General features: G+C 55.1%; 1 protein-coding gene across 4 annotated transcripts in view; it reads right to left on the bottom strand.

Annotated features, from left to right (window-relative positions):
• Positions 1-16,797, bottom strand: part of NHEJ1 (non-homologous end joining factor 1) — a 40,185-nt gene that overhangs the window by 8,186 nt on the left and 15,202 nt on the right. The gene's annotated exons all lie outside the window — the stretch shown is intronic.

Below are 16,797 nucleotides of genomic sequence, written 5' to 3'. Positions count from 1 at the left end.
GCCGTGTAGAATTTGTTCCTTGCCTCCGCCATCCCACCCATTCACCACCAACCCACGGTGACCGACGTGGTGACGTACGGTCAAACCAACTCTGCGCCCACACCTCGCCAAATGTTCGTATGTGCCGTCATCATCGCCGTCGTCGTCGTCGTCGTCATCGAACGTGCTCCTGTTGAACTTCTTTCGCACCGTACGTAGCCAACCGCGCGAATCGAAGGCGCGGGGGTGGAAGAACGACGAACTAACACGCAACAACAAGCCGTTCGACGCGGCACCGCGAATCCTTCCCCCCCGGCAGCGGATCGCCATGAGGCTCGACAGGTCACACGCAAGAGGGGGTGGGCGGCGCCCTCCTTCTGACAAATTCCCGCGAACCGTTATTTTGTCCGGGCAACGTCACGCGAGTTTTTATTTTATTTAGCAGCCGGGAGCAGCCGGCCGCGAGCCATCACGAGCCGTCGCTTTTCGACAAAGTGGTCGTCGCCAACCTTTTCATTCACCTCCGGTAAATTACGTTAAGATTACAAAAATAAAAAAACGAACGGAATCTCCGCCTACCCGAAAATATGAAAGCGAGCTTTCGCGAAGGGAGGCCTGTTTCGAGCGGCACTTGCACGCCACGGCAATTCCGCGCCTTGAATTACAAGGGGCAAAGCCCCTTCACAGGTTAGCAGTCTGCTGTGGCCACATCAAAAGCACTTTCAAATGACTACTTAACCCCTCCCCCCCTCCCTCCCCTCTCCCTGCCTCTGTTCCTCCTTTATCATGCCCCCGCTCTCTCTCTCTCGCTCCCTCTCTCTCGGTGGCTTCATATCTCACAAGAGGAGCAGCAATAATAATAGTAATGTAAAAAGAGGTGATTTCTAGGCAGCGAAAGGCGCGGCTGTGACCGGAGGATCGGCACTCTCCCGTCATGCCTTGCACGTCACGTTGGTTGTGTATCGCACGCACAGAGTTGCTTCATCGCACGCACAGAGTTGCACAGAGTTGTGGGTTTATTCTGCAACACACCGATGTGCTGAACTAAGAGCTAAATGGCACGTTTTTTTCATGTGACAACCCTTACTATTTGGCTCTGTCGAGTGGTGGCAGGTCTAACGACACATTGATATATATATATTTACGCGATCTAACCCCAAACCCCCCCCCCCCCGCTATTATGCTTTATGTACGTTGAACTTCTCTGGCACCGTACGTAGCGACCCGTGCAAATCGGAGACGGTGTGTTGTCACCACGGGTTCTTTGGCATGATGATAATAATAAAAGTATAATTAAAATGTATAATGCGCATTCCATCTGAGGATCCCAATGCGCAAATGTGCATGAAAATCATGAAACAAAAACAGAACCAGGGGAAACCGACCAAACTAAAGAGGGAAGGTCTCTTTGGAGAGCCACACTTCGGTCAAAGGAACCTCTTTCCAGGAAGGTGTCCCGCCCGCTACGTTCAGTTTATTTTAAATGTTTTTAACATTTTGATTTAAAGGTTTCGTGACTGCAGGGATTCATATGCTTGGTTCTTTCGGTAAAGTCACGTAGAAGGGAAACAATAACAAACTGTCAAATCTCTATCCGTGGTGCTAACGTTAAAAATAACTGACACTTCAAATTTTCTTGTTGTGGTTTTCACACCTGATGATGATTGCTTGTGTTGCAGTCGAAACGTCGTGATAATTTTATTGTTTTATATTTCAATTATTTTATTGTTTCTCTTCTACGTGACTTTACCAAAAGAACCAAGAATATGTTTTTTAAGATGTTCTCAGTCAATTCGTGCTAAAAACCGGAACACCTGGAGAAAACCCACACGTGCGAGGGGGAAACACCCTATCCCACCCCGCGTACAGATGCAAACATGTGGCGATTCGTCCACTTGCTGCCCTGCCTTCTCCTGGCGAGCCAGGGTATGGCACCTCCTCGGTGATCCACCAACCCCTCGCAGCTGCTGCTGCCACTTCCACAGGGCTGGATTACCGGCAGTCACGTGCAGCAGCGTAGCCACCACGACCGCCAAGCAATTCGCCCGAGAAAGCGAATGGAGCGAAGAGTCAGACATCGTGCCGACCAACACATGGCACGACTGAAAAAGACAACGGAGGGCCGTACAGCAAAGTCAAAGATTCCCCGTACAGCCTTTAACAGACTGTTATGGCAAGCGCTGTGCTATGGCGGCCGACACGTCGCACGGAGCGGATGGGTGGTCACAACCACACCAGATACTCATTTGAGGCTTAGTCGACCTAGGGGAGTCCCACGACCAGCTCAGGTAATCATCACCGATGTTGCCCATGGGCGGCCATCGAACTCGGGTCGCCGGGTTCGCGGTGCGGCGCGCCAGCCGCTGCACCGCCGTTCCTCGGCACAAACCGCGGACGCCTACGCAGGGGTCCCGCCTCTGCCGTCCGACGACGATCATCCTCACCGTTGACTGGACAGCGCCACGATCGGCCCGTTACCGCGCGCGGGCGTCACCCCGACGGAGGCACGGGGGCAACGTGAAAACGCCGAGACTAACGCCGCCGCCGCCGCCGCCGCCGCAAATTTGCGCCGTCTCTCCGCGGCACGGCACGTCAGCGCCGCGCGAGCGCCGCACCGGCGTGACGTCAGTGGCGCGCCAGCGGCACGCTAACGGCGCGCAACCGGAGTCGGCGGGCGGAACGAGCACGGGGAGGGAGGAGAGAGAGAGAGACGAGCTGCGCACGCTCTCCCTACCGCACACGCAATTATCTTGTGAAAACCTGCCTGGGCAATTATACCACTGTGGGAATTGTCCAAACACATTTTAGCCGAAAGGTTACATTTTTAACTCCTGATGGAATCTTCTGTTAGGATTGAATAAAATCCGAGGGGTATTAAGGGACGTTTTCAATGCCTCCGTTAGTTCGGACCCCCCACCCCCTCCTCCCACCTTCAAGACTGTCTCACGGCTCGAGCGAACGACAGCGACGACTTGGTTCCGTGACGAACCACGGCATGAGACGTTGTCTCCGCGTGTGAAGCCACAACCAACGAGGCGCCACTCAGGCATGGGGGGGGGGCAGTGCTGCAAGGGGGCAACAATGATTTTGCACACTTTCACTCTGCTCTCTTAAGACAGCAACCCACCTTTACACTATCGCGAATAATTAATTGCATATAGTGTCGAGCGTCTTTGTGGATCCATCGCTGCATGAAGGCCTCCCCCCACACGACGTTTGGTTATCGGACGGATTGTTTGGCCCATACTTCACCGTGCCGGTTGGAGCGGGTCAGTGGGAGGAATTTCTCAGGATTGGTTAGCCATGGCCGGGGAATCTAACTCGGGCAGCGGCGTTCACAGTGCAGTAAGCCAACCCCACTCGCGGAAAGCCGCTCCTCCCGCTCGCGTCGCTAAGCGGTGGCAATTCCACGTTCCGATGGCCGGGGCCGAGAGCGCGCAGGAAAATGCGTGCGACGCTTCACCGGAGTCAAAGCGAGGGTTGCAGCGACCAATGGGATCGGGTGACAATTTACCAATTCATTAGAAGCCCGCCCCCCCGTGAGTAATGTTTCTAATTCGAATGACATCCTGTAAAATAAGCTGTGCACGAACGGTAACGCGCTGGCTTTGGCTGCGACCCTTTTTTTTCTCAGCCAAAGCACAAACATTTCAAATGAACCACATCCTCAAAGTGAGTTACGATTTCGCAAAAAACAAAAAAAGTTTAGAGGAACGAAAAGCCTCGGGTTTTTAGCCCTTTTCATCAATGGTTTAGTTTAGGCGGCTGCATCGGCTCGGTTTATTTTCTCTCGCGTAAAGAAAAAAAAATCGCTGAGAGTTTACAGACGGCATTGTGAGAGGATTGAAAGAAGATGAGGGGGGTCAGAGGAGGGGTTGGGGGGAGGGGGGAAATTACTTAAACTGCTTCCGCGTACGAATACATCCAGCGTGGCGGTGCCTTTCATGAGCCGGCGGGGAAGCTACCCATCGGCCGCGCGGCGCTGCACTTCCAGTAAATAAACCGACAATGAGCCTCATTGAGAGCGCGCCTCGCACTTGCTCCCTCGCTCGCTCTCTCGAAAGTGACACATCGGCTATGAAAACCAGACGGAGCAAGTGAGCTTTTGCCATTACATCGAGATGGAACGGGGGGGGGGCGGTGGGGGGCGGGTGGGTGGTGAGGGAGGCGGGGGGGGGGCTGTACTGTTCTGTCTCAATCCTCAATCGATACGAGAGAGCCCGGCCGAGGATGTGCTCCCGCGCACGTGGAGAGAGAGCGCACGCGCATTATTTCGCAGGAAATTGGGATTTGTGTAATGGGCGTCCGTTATAATAGCGCCCGCTAAACAGGGCGGCCCGCGCTTGTTTAGTCTGCCGCGACATCGTCCGTGCCCGCTTTACGTTTGATGTGCGGCTATTAGAGGAGGAGAAGGAGGGGAGTTGGGGATGGAGGGGGGGGGGTGAAATGGGCTAACGGTGCGTGGTGCACCCCCCCCCCTCCCCCGCCGCCGCCGTCGTCGTAAGCGAGGAGGGCCCCCGCGTGCCGACTCTCGGTGCGCAAATTCTCTCCGCACAATTAGTCACGACAGACGTAAACACCAACAGGAACGCCGGGAGCCGGGGCCGCACGGCAGCGCCGCCGGGGTGATTCACCAGCAGAGAGGGAACGGGAAAAAAATCAGCTCCTCAAGCGAAGGGTATAAAAAAAAAACCGAAGATATCTATTTATTTATTTGAACTCGCCACTTCCCGCAGGTGACGCCGGCCCCGGGGCTTTCAAGAAATCGCCGTCACCGCGGCGAGTCGCGTGCGGAGCGCGAGATCCGTCACGCCTCACTCCCACCCCCCGTCCGCCTGCCCGCCCACCCTCACGCGCGCGCGCGCGCGCTGCCAGCTCACGGACTTAGTCACCAGCGGGAATATTTGGAAACGCGCGAGGCTGGGACGGGCGGACACGGCCGCCACCCCCCACCCAACCCCCCCCTCCCCCGACCGCCGCCCCCTACAAGAGACTGCGATCACGGATTCCCGAAAGCCCGGGATTTTTCAACCCCCTTTGTTTTGCTCGCCTGTTGTTTGCCGATGCGGCGAGGGTGGCGGCCGCGATGAGACCGCAGCTTGGGAACCAACATCTCGGGGGGGAAGGAAAATGTGGACGCTTCTCAGACACGAGTAATTTAAATCTGGGATTAATTCGTTTGTTGTTGTTGTTGTGGCAGTAGTCGGGGTGGCGCTTTTTCCATTTATTTATTTTCCACTTTCCATAAACACACGGCGCGCGGGCGATGCTTTTGAAATGAATTTTCACATTTCACCAAAGGCAACATTTATTTATGCGACGCTCCGCGAAGCTCACGGTTTGGAAAGAAGCGCAACGACGGACGCTCGCAAATGATCAGGAATTCCTGCTTTTTAAAAAGGGGAAAGCGTCACCCCCCCACCCCCGGGGGAGGGAGTTCACCAAACAAGAAAGCGGTAAACGCGGCAAATTATTTTGTGGGAAACTTGCGATGTTGTATATTTTGTCGTCGAGCACACGCGAAAAGAAGCAAAAAAAAATTAAATGCCCACGGGCGGCAGAGGTGGCGTGGCGACCGACCGTCTGCGCAGCGCTCGGAGGGCGCGCGCCGAACGCGGACCGCGGAGAAGGGAAAAGTCAAAAGGCGAAGCGAAAATAAAAACAGCTAAACATATTTTTTTTTATGTAAATCGCTCAGCCTACGGAACCGCTCGCTCGGCGTGCCGTCACATGGGCAGGGGCCACGAGGCGAGGCTCGCGGCGTAGTGCGGCCGCCGCCAGGGTAAGGGGCGCAACGGTGGGCGCAACGGGAGCAGCAACGGGCACAACAACAGGAGCAGCAACGGGCACAACGGACGCAGCAACGGGCACAACAACAGGAGCATCAACGGGCACAACAACAGGAGCATCAACGGGCACAACAACAGGAGCATCAACGGGCACAACAACAGGAGCAGCAACGGGCACAACAGGAGCAGCAACGGGCACAACAACAGGCGCAACGGGCACAACAACAGGCGCAACGGGCACAACAACAGGCGCAACGGGAGCAACAACAGGCGCAACAGAGGGTGCAATGGGTGCAATGAATGCAACCGACGCAAACGGGCAATGGGGGGGGGGTTTGGGGGGGGGCTGCGGTTATTTGACCATACTTCACAGGGCTGGTCAGTGTGGGTTGGTGAAGTGGGAGGGGCAGGCGGAGAGGGGAGGGGGGATGACCGGTTCAGATGTCGCTCGCTGCGCCGCTCGTGAGATGCTTGCGCCGCCGAGACTCGACCGGCGGATTATTTCGGGCGGCGGTCGGACGACAGGGACGCAAACCCGGCACGGGGTTCCGTGCTCGTTAGAAATCGTCGCTTTTAAGGCGACGCCGGCGCTCCCGACACCGCCCTGCCGCCCCGCGTCTCGAGCGGCACGCTCAGTGGGACCGCCACGACCAGGGGTCGGCAACCGAGATAAACAAGAAGGGCCATTTTTTTCGAAATCGGAAAAAACTAAAACAAAAACCTTCAATGCATAGAGAGCCACAATGCACCATGTGGTTAATACGAGACGACGGTCCTCAATAAAGGTCGCGCTCATCGCACGCAAAGTTGCTCGCCACAAATGAACCGCTGATCCCGTCAAGGAGCATAAACCACCGTCACGCCAACTCCGGTGGTCATCCTCGCAGCAGCAGCAGCAGCGGCGGCTTTTGGCAGCTCAACGTCGGAACAAAGGCGGCGGTCACCGCATCGCGCGCTTTGGGACGCGCCTCCTGTGGCCGTCTGGAACGCTCTTCCTTCCGATATTGTGAAGCCAGTGCGAGCTACGCACTTAAAAATCATCTCGATTGACAAACTCATTCCTTTAAAACTGCTTTTTAGTCCTCAGCTTGTTATCCTTCCCCCCGCACCTCCGATTAACAACGGTTGGCCACGTACGGTGCGAAAGGAGTTCAACATACATACGCACATACATACATACGCACGTGCACACAAACAACGTCGCGAAGGGGCAGCTCCTTAAAGAGGCCGCAAGCGGCTCCGGAGCCACAGGGTCGCCCCCCCCCCCCACCCCAACCCTCCCCCCCCCACCTTGGCCTCAATCTCTGAACCAAATATTCACGCCTCGACGAGCGTCTTCGCCATTTACAGAGAGGAGCGATCGATCGCATCGGTAGCGCGCGCAACGGGGGAGCGGGGGGCGCGCGGAGGAAAGCGTTTTTTTGTCGCGAGCACCAGCGCCGGGATTTTCCCTCCTGCCTCCACGGCCGGCGTGCCGCGCTCGCAGGAATGCGAGCGCGGGGATATTTGGGAAGGGCGAGCAAACACGGCACGTGGGGATGGGAGGGGGAGCGTGCAGTGTCTCAGGTAAACAGTGGCCAGCGGGGAGTCTGCTAAACCGGGGAACAATGCTGGAAAACCGGGGAACTGAGACATAGAGAGAGAGAGAGACGGACGGATGGACGGGGTTTGCCGGAGGGGCTTGACAGGGCCTCGGAGCAGGAACACAAACCCGGAGCGTGAACGAGGGGGGACCCTCAATTACGGGCCCTACGCGGTAGCGACCGCCTATTTGTGGGGTTTCAAACGAGATCCCAAGCCGCCGCTGCCACCGCCTGCTGAGAGAAGCGATATCGCTTCATGATGCCACGCGTCGGTTAAATAAGGAAGCCCAATACCCCCCTCCCCCCCACCACGACCCTGCGCCCTCACGCTGACGCAAAATTTTCGAGAGTACGCGACTCAAAAACCACCGGTTTCGTTATTATCGTGGATCGTCCAATGGCGTCGCTTTAATTTTTAAAAAGGTGAAAGCTCAACCCTCAAAAACAAAGTGCGTTCACAATTACAATGCCGCGCGTTGACGATACATTTCACGATTCCGTAAAAGGTCGCAGAGGCGAACGGCATTTAAATAAGCGCTATGGCGTAGACAACGTCACTCTTTTTTGTTGTTGTAATGCTTTTGTTACGGATTCCTTTTTTTTTTTAGGGGAGGGGGGGGGGGCAGAATACGTTTTAAAACAAGCAAACAGGCGGGGGTGGAATTTCACCGCAGAGAATTGCAGGATGTGGTTGGCGGAGAGGTACGTAACAATTTCATAATTACTCAAACAATAGCAATGCTGGAGGACTAAAAAAGCCTCCAGGCAGCCCCTGCCTCCCGACGCTCGCCACAACAGAGCAGGACACGCGGCCCTGGAATGATATTTTTAGTTTGCGAGCAGAGGAGGAAATTATTATTATGATTTTTACCCACGCACAAAATTGGATAAACATTGTTGGTCAAAACTATAATTCTTCTTGTGATAATAACAACACGAAAATAATTATAAGTTAACATCATTTGGGGCGTACGATCAGACAATGGTATATCCAGATATTTAATCTGTCTCTTCGCATCAAACTAAATATATTTCTTAACACTTTTGGTTGACTGGAAGTGTGAAAAAGACGTTTATTTTGTACGTAGAGAGACAGGTGTATATTAAGGAGATCAGTCCGGTTGTATTTGGCGACGTGTGTGACATTCACCCATAGTCTGCATTGCGACACAGACCCACCGAGTAACTTACGACACTAAAACTAATCTACGTTTTATTTTACGAGGGTAATGCCCACTGAGCCGTACAGCTCTTTTTCAGAAGCGAACTGGCCGCAAGTGACAGCTCTCAGCCGAGTGGCTTATCGCGTGGACATTTGTAGCGGCCAAACACTCTAAACTGCGCGTGACGTTGATTGCAAATGTGGAGGGAAAAAACCGGAGGGCCCGGAGAAAAATCCACGCGACCACGGGGAGAGGGAACGCGCAAACTCCAAATACACAGATTTCAGGATCGCAAGTTAACATCTCGCCACCGTGGCGCCCATATAATCAAGGGCAACACTTTACAAACACGAGGAACAGCTAGAATAATAAATAAGTTTATATATACCGAGTCAGGCACCGCATGCTCAACACATGTGCAAGTAACCGGTAGAAAGTGTTCGCTTAATTACTTTGTTACTTTATCATCAGAATAATGATGATGATGATGACCTTTGTACAACTGAGAAAAGTTTTGCCGAGTCTCAAGCTTAGTTTTCAAGAGGGTACCCCCGGGCGGAACACCGGAGGACGCGGATAAAATCCCATCACGTAAGCTGTATGTTTAACATTTTTTGGGTCAGGTCGCCACGCAAGTAAAATCTGCGTCGCACACCCTCCTCCACCCGACACGGCCAATTAACAAAGCCGTCACGTCACGAACAAACAACAGCCAACTTATTACCGCTTCAGCAGCACCACCGGTACCGATGCTGGACAGCGTCGCGCACACACACACACACACACGTGGATTTAACCACGAGGCAACGACGTCGCCACGACAGCTACAACCGGCATCATCGCGCAGCGGCCAGAATTGTGTTAAATTGCCCTCCAGCCTTGTGAGGTCGCTCTCCAACGTCGTCACGCAGGTAGGTGCTGCTGAAGCGCCATTGAATTGGCCGCGTTCATTCATCACGTGACAACGTCATCATCTGGCCGCTTCACGTGGAGGAGGCGCTCCAAGCCGGGTTGCTTTTCCGAGAGCGCAGCTGCCGAATGCAATTACCGGCACGCGCACGCACGATGGATCGACGCATGTGTGCGTGTGTGCGTGTGTTCGCGTTTTGCGTTCCATTTGTGATGCATCTGCCAGCCATCTCAGTCGGTCAACCCATATAGCGCAACCTGGGTCTGTGTCCCGTGACCTCCGGTCAACGAGCCCTCGACACCTTCACGTGGCCTCAAAAGTGCACACACAGGCGCCGGGGTGACGTCACCGTTTGTTAGCGAGCACCTACTGAAGGCCGGCACGGCACACAATGGGGTGGATGGGTGGCAAAGCACCACGCCCGAACACATTTGTCTCCCAAGCTGCGATGTTTACACACCACACCAGGTACTCATCTGAGGCCGAGTCCACCTAGGGGAGGGCCCAGGACCGGTTCAGATAACCGCCGCCCGGTGTTGATGGCCATGAGAGGGAATCGAACTCGCGTCGCCGGGTTGACGGCGCGGTGCGCTCACCGCTTCGCAACCGCTACACCGGCACAAAGACGCGCAGCCGTGCAGCATAAGCCCCTCATTATCGCGATGCAGGAAGTCGTTGTGCGTTGCTGATGCAATGGCAGTTGCTCCCGTCCCTGTGCTCACTAATCCAGGGACTTTGCATGGTATGGCGCGAGAGCGAGGGCTGCTGTGTAGCTGTCAGAGCATAGGGAAGAACACACAAAGGCAAAAGATCAACCGTGCAACCTTCAACGGGCTCTTGGGGCAAGCGCCCTCAGCGAGCAACGAGCGAAGGGCAGCACGGCGCACGAAGGGATGGGTGCCCAACACCAAGATCGGCTGCCTTTGTCTCCCAGCGCCGATGTCTTTACACACCAAACCAAGTACTTATTTAAGGCTGAGTCGAACTAGGGTAGGTCCATGACCAGTTCAAATATCCGCCACTGAACTCGGGTCATCGGGTTCGTAGCGCAGTGCACTTAACAATAGACTAGACTACACACACTCTCTCCCCGTGAGCACAAAGACAAAGATCTACCGCATAGCCCTGATAGACTTTCCGGGCAAACACTGCTTCGCGGGCGTCTACTCTGGCCGACCCTCCTCTGCACGAGGAGGGACGTCCGGCCGTCTTTGTCTCCCCAGTGGCGATGCTTACACACCGCACCAGGTACTCATTTGAGGCCGAGTCGACCTAGGGGAGACCCACGACGACTTCAGACGTTCGTCACCGGCGTTGGCCGTGAGAGCGACGGAAACCGAACTCGGGTCGCCGTGGGGTTCGCAGCGCGGCACGGCGCGCCAACCGCCCCCGCCACCGCTCCGCCCACACCCACGTACGTGCAGACACACACTCCCCCCCCCCCATAAGCGCAGGCACACACCTGCACGGGTGGCACAGCCTCCCTCGCGTTCCCACTTGAAAGGGGCGTTGCGCGTCACAGACGGCGCGGCGGCGTGATCCCATTATTGCGCCGTTTAGAGCGAGATCACCGTGTAATCTGCGCCCCTTTGAACGACGACGCCGGCATGAGTGGCGCGGTGATGTCACCCGGGGGGGGGGGGGGGCCGGCTCAGATCGGAGCTCACCGCCACCGCCTACACCGCCGGCACCAACACAGTCACCAACGCAGTCACCAACACAATTGACCCACCACCACCGCCACCATTGGCCACCACCAGCGCCACCAGGGCCACCTGCACCACGGCCAACGTTACCGCCACCACGGCAACCACCGCAAACACCACCGCCATGGCCGCCAACACCACCACCACGGCCAACACCGCCGCCACCACCGCTGCCACGGCCACCACCGGCACCGCCACCACCACCACCGGCACCGCCACCACCACCGCTATGGGCAGCATGGTATAATGGTGGTGGTGGAGATAGAAGGATGACATCAGCTCATGGATCATGAGAGGTCGCGGTGGAATGGGGAGGCCTTTGTCTATCAGTGGATTGACCGCGGTGGCCGAAAAATATTGACGACGATGATGCCGGCAAAGATAATAAAAAAAACAACAACAACAACAATGGGACAGAGGCCATTGGGTCGAAAAATCGACGCACGGAAGGGGCATTCGGGAGACCTTGGTTCCTATTGTGCGGAGCCACGGCCATCGCCTCCACAACGACAAGAGCCAAGCAAGCGCTTTCAAACAGCACGCTGGGGGCGCGGACGGGGGCGCGGACGCTGAGAGAGTGACACGAATATTCATTAACGCGAGCCGCTATTGACCGAAGCCGGAACGAAGCATCTCGGAGCGCTCAAGCGCTGCCTTTGCCTCAGCAGGCATGTCAAACGACTCCATCGCGGGGTGGCGGCAACGGCGGCGTTATTGACGTCGGACGACTTTGCGATCATCGCGGAAGGAAAATAAATAAAAAGCTTTCAAAAGCAATCGCAGCCCGCTCACGAGCCGGGACATCTCAATGTTTTTTTTTCGTTACGCGAGAGCCAAAAAAATATATATATGTGTGTGTGTGTGCGTGTGTCTACGTAAAAAACGGTACTTGTAGCATCTGACGATTACAGGCGGAGGGATTTGGGTGCAGCTCAGAGCTTAAGCGGCAGAAAATGAAAGGCGCAGTAACGCCGCGGTTGTCCACAGACGTGTTTTTCTCGCTAGCGCCGTGACCGCCGCACCACAAGACGCTCGTGCGAGTTCCCACCGGAGCGCCCCCCCGCCCCCTCCTCCCATCCAACCCCAACCCCCACCCCCCCCCCCCCCAACCGCGCGTTTCGACCGGGACACCGCGGGCTGGACCGAGAAGAACTCGGAGCGCCGTTGCTGCCGCTGCCGCCGCCGCCTCACCCCGTCACTCTGTTCCACCGTGAGCGCATTTCGGCAATCGGAAAGCGCGCGCCCAACGAATCCCGACCGTTTGGCGCACGCGACGATCGGTGGAGGGCAAGCAAAATAAAAATACGTCAACCGCGACCGGCTGGGAATTACCCCGACCTCCGCGTTGCCCTTTCGACACGGCCATTACAAGCGCCTTGGGGAACACTGGGGCCACGCCGTACTTTCACTCGCTCGCCCTAACTACAACCCCCCCCCCCTTCTCGGCCGCACCCCCACCTCACCGCACCCACCACTACCAGCAACAGCAGCAGCAATCTCCCACCCTTCCTACCGACCAACACCTACCCTCCCCACTCCCAGAGCTAATGTGTTTGGATAGGCGGGCACGCTCCATCCTGTCCGTGTGGCTAAAAGCAGATTTCACAATGCCCGGCTTGACAAAGGCACCGGAGGCTCAAATGCTGGAGGTGGAACAACAGAGCGGCCGGGGGTGGCGCGGTGCACTGCTGCTGCTGCTGCTGCACCGAAGAGAGCGAGTCACATCTTTATCAGCCGCGCCCCGTGACACGCGGCACCGCCGTCACGCCAGTCCCCTGCGCCGGCTCGCGATCCAACGCCGGATCAACTCGAAGATCGCACTCCACAGTCTGCACCATCACCGCCCCCCCCCCCGCCCACGGACTCGCCCCTGCCTACCGCTCCCCTCTCATCTCACTCTACTCTCCTCCACACACTCTCCCCTCTCATCTCACTCCACTCCCCTCCACGCACTCTCCTACCTCTCCCCTCTCATCTCACTCCACTCCCCTCCACACACTCTATCTCTCCCCTCTCATCTCACTCCACTCCCCTCCACGCACTCTCCCCTCTCATCTCACTCCACTCCCCTCCACGCACTCTCCTACCTCTCCCCTCTCATCTCACTCCACTCCCCTCCACACACTCTATCTCTCCCCTCTCATCTCACTCCACTCCCCTCCACGCACTCTCCTGCCTCTCATCTCACTCCACTCCCCTCCACGCGCTCTCCGCCTCTCCCCTCTCACTACTCCCCTGCGCACACCCTCCGCTTCAGAAAACAAGCAATTCTGTCCGAGCCCCTTTGCCGAGTGCGAGGCGACTCATCCCCTTCCGCCGCCCACAGCCGGCAACTCCCTTCCCCCAGCCGCCCGTGCTGCCGACTCCCTGCTCCTGTTCCAGACTCCTCTGCCTACCTCCATTTCCCCTGCCCGCGGCTTGACTGCCTACAACACAAACACACACACGCCGTTCTGCGCAGGGATTTCTTGAGATGCGGTTGTCGTGCCGTGTTTTATAAGTCCAAATGGTACCATATTGTATATCACAATGCATCTGTTTATTTGAGTGGCCGTGGTGGTCTTGGGGGGGGAGGCGGAGGGGTTTGTGGTTGGTCGGCTGGTGATGTAACGAGGGGAGCGCAGTGCGGAATAATAAACACAATAATCCTGATAACGGCAAAGATCAAAGGTACATCGGAAGCTGTGCCATCGACAGAGGCTGTTCATCACAACCGTGCTCTTTCAATACGCACGGGGCATAACAACAACAAATGATGGCGAACGCTGCCTCGGCAAGCCCCTCTCACATCAAAAAAACGGCTCGCTCCTCTACAGCTGTCAGTCAGAATATAACCAAAAAGGGAAATAGTTGACACCGCCCATCGGCCACACGGCCTTCTCAGAGGAGTGCATCGTATCAGCAGAATTGGTTCATTGGTTCAACACAAACAACAATAATGGACCGGTTTTGACTTTCAGTCTCGCAGAAGCCCCGAAAAGTTTCCGTTTTCTGTAGATTGAACAGTGCTACACTTTTAGGGAAGGATTATCCATCTGTCAATGTATTTATTTCTTCAGTGAAACTATTTAACGAGCAAAGCCCCTCATGTCTAAGAGATCTTAATTTCAGAGATGTCCCATTAACAAAAGAAAGCAGCCCGCATCTGATATTTAAAAAAACGAGACAAATTAAAATGATACCATCGAACCACAGAAGGAGAAACATAGACACAAGTTACACGGCTGACATACTACGGAAGGTAGCGGTGATGGGTAATGGGGCCGAGTGGTAAACCTCATGCCCTCTGTGGTGAGAACAACTACATTGCGATGATGATGATGACGATGATGATGGTGGCAATAGCACTGCTTTTATTTTACAGCCTTTTGTCAATCTACCGCTGGATGAAGGCCTCCATCACACCGTGGGCAACCCAGAGGTGTTATTATTGTTGTATTATTTGTATTTTCAATGTATGATTATTCTTTTTTTTTGGGGGCTGTGGTTTCGTGGCTGGCTATCCAACAAAGATGGTCACAGCATTGCTTACTTTTGGATGCGCTTCTGCGCGGGCGTCTAAACACTCTTCCTTTCGGTATTAGAAAGCCACTGGAGCTATGCACTTTTAAATCATCGAGATTGAAAACTAATTTCTTTAGAGAAGTGCTTTTTGTGTTCAGTTTGTTGTTCTTCCCCCCCTCCACCCCCGCACCTCCGATTAGCACGGTTGTCTACGTGTGATGCGAAAGAAGTTCAACATACATATTGGAACGTGCTATGGATCCCCCCGTGCTATGGAATCCCCCCACCCCTCCTTCCGAGTTTGATTCCCGACCAGGGCTAACATTAGCGGTGATTATCTGAAGCAATCCAGGGGAGGGAATTGCTTGGTCATGCTTCACCAACTGTGGCAGCACGCCGGTCACAGAGTGCTGTGTCGTACACTCTACTCCACCCGACACAGACAATTAATAAAGCTGTCACGTGATGAACAAAACGTGCCGATTAGTTACGGCTTCAGTGGGCAGGTTGTGACAACTCTATAAACTGGCTGTGTCGTGTGGAGGAGTGTGTACTACACACACTTTACTTGCATCATTTGACTCAAAAATCTATTAAGAATCATGATATGCCTTGCAAAAGCTGCCAAGAGTTGAAGAAAAGCATGTTGCATCGCGAGATGTTAACTACCTCGCCTGGTATACAGGAAGTCTTGGGTTCGATCCCGATCCTGATGCCTGCTGCTGTATATTCGGCGTTTGCATTTTCTCTCTCCCCATGGTCACGTGATGAGCCACTTCGTTGAGCTATCATTTGTGACAGCCAGCTTGCTTCTGAAAAATATTTCTATAGCCCAGTGGGCCTTACCTGGTAAAATACAAAAATAGTTTCGCTTAAATAGTTTCGTTTTACGATGATGATGATGCTACCAAATCACACACCGTCTGCCCCTCCACCCATTCTCCCTTATTTATACCGTTACGATCGTCTGAGAGAGGGGGAAGAGGTAGAGGGTGGAAGATGCTCTGGATGCATCCACTCTCACCGGAGATGTGTGGGGCTGGAGTGGCATGGGGGGGGGGGAGGGAAGAGACGCCCTCTGTTGGCAAAGGATGAGAACTTGACGTCAGCCTTCTTAGGCCACATGCACCAGGTAATCGCCGGCACTCGATGGAGAAAAATAAACAAACGCCTCCTGCCTTCGAGTTCCATTGGTGTCGTCACTGTTGTGTGGACTCGCACGCGCTCATACAAAGGTTCCCCACCACCCCCCTGCAGCTGTAGGAACAGGAGAGTTGGGCATCTCGTGCTGTTATGCACACGACCGTGCGTCCTCTTTGTAATTATTTTTCTCTCCAGCGTGTGGACGAATGCAGACACACGGCACACAGACACCGCAAAGAGAAAGATCCCCCCCCCCCACCTCCCTGTATAACCTACACAAGCTGTTTGGGCAAGTGCTGTTAGCGAGCACCTACGAAGGCCGGCACGGCTTACGAAGGGGTGATTCCACCTTTGGCTGCCACTTTGTCGTTAGCCTCGACCACCCGCCACCAACCTTTCTGGGGACGCGTCCTGCGCAAGCCCCTCCACTTAAGCTATAAACTAAATAACTTTTTTTTATTTTGCCGGGTAAGGCCCACTCAGCTCTTCTTCAGAAGCAACCCGGCCACAAATGATAGCTCAACGAAGTGGCTTATCACGTGGAAATGTATAGCAGGCAAATACTCTAAAACACGTGTTGTTGATCCTAAATGTGGAGGGAAAAACCAGAGGGCCCGGAGAAAAATCCACACGACCATGGGGAGAGAGAGAGAGAGAGACACGCAAACTCCAAATATACAGCAGCAGGCGTCAGGGTCGGAATCGAACCCACGGCTTCCTGTACACCAGACGAGACAGTTAACATCTCGCCAGCCTAGCGCCCAAGCTCGACATGCATACAGCAGCTGCGTGGCTACCCGGCGCTGCCAACAACTGCCCAAGCTCTGCGTTCCTCGAGGTGTTACCGGCCGATTAAATCAGCGGAGAAGACTCACGTGTGCCAGGTAGGTGGCGGGGGAGAAGGGAAGCGCTCCTAGATAGGAGGCGCGTGCGGCGGTCTCCCGCGGCGCCCGGCCCTCGTCCGGGCCCAGCGCGTTTCCCCCGTGCCCGGGCGCGAGCGCGGCCAGAGGAAATCCTTCG

Source organism: Petromyzon marinus, chromosome 19 (genome assembly GCF_048934315.1).
Source record: "Petromyzon marinus isolate PM22_M1 ecotype Great Lakes invasive population chromosome 19, UKy_Petmar_22M1.pri1.0, whole genome shotgun sequence".
In the NCBI taxonomy this organism is placed as follows: Eukaryota; Metazoa; Chordata; class Hyperoartia; order Petromyzontiformes; family Petromyzontidae; genus Petromyzon; species Petromyzon marinus.
This window is presented reverse-complemented; position numbering and strand designations above follow the sequence as displayed.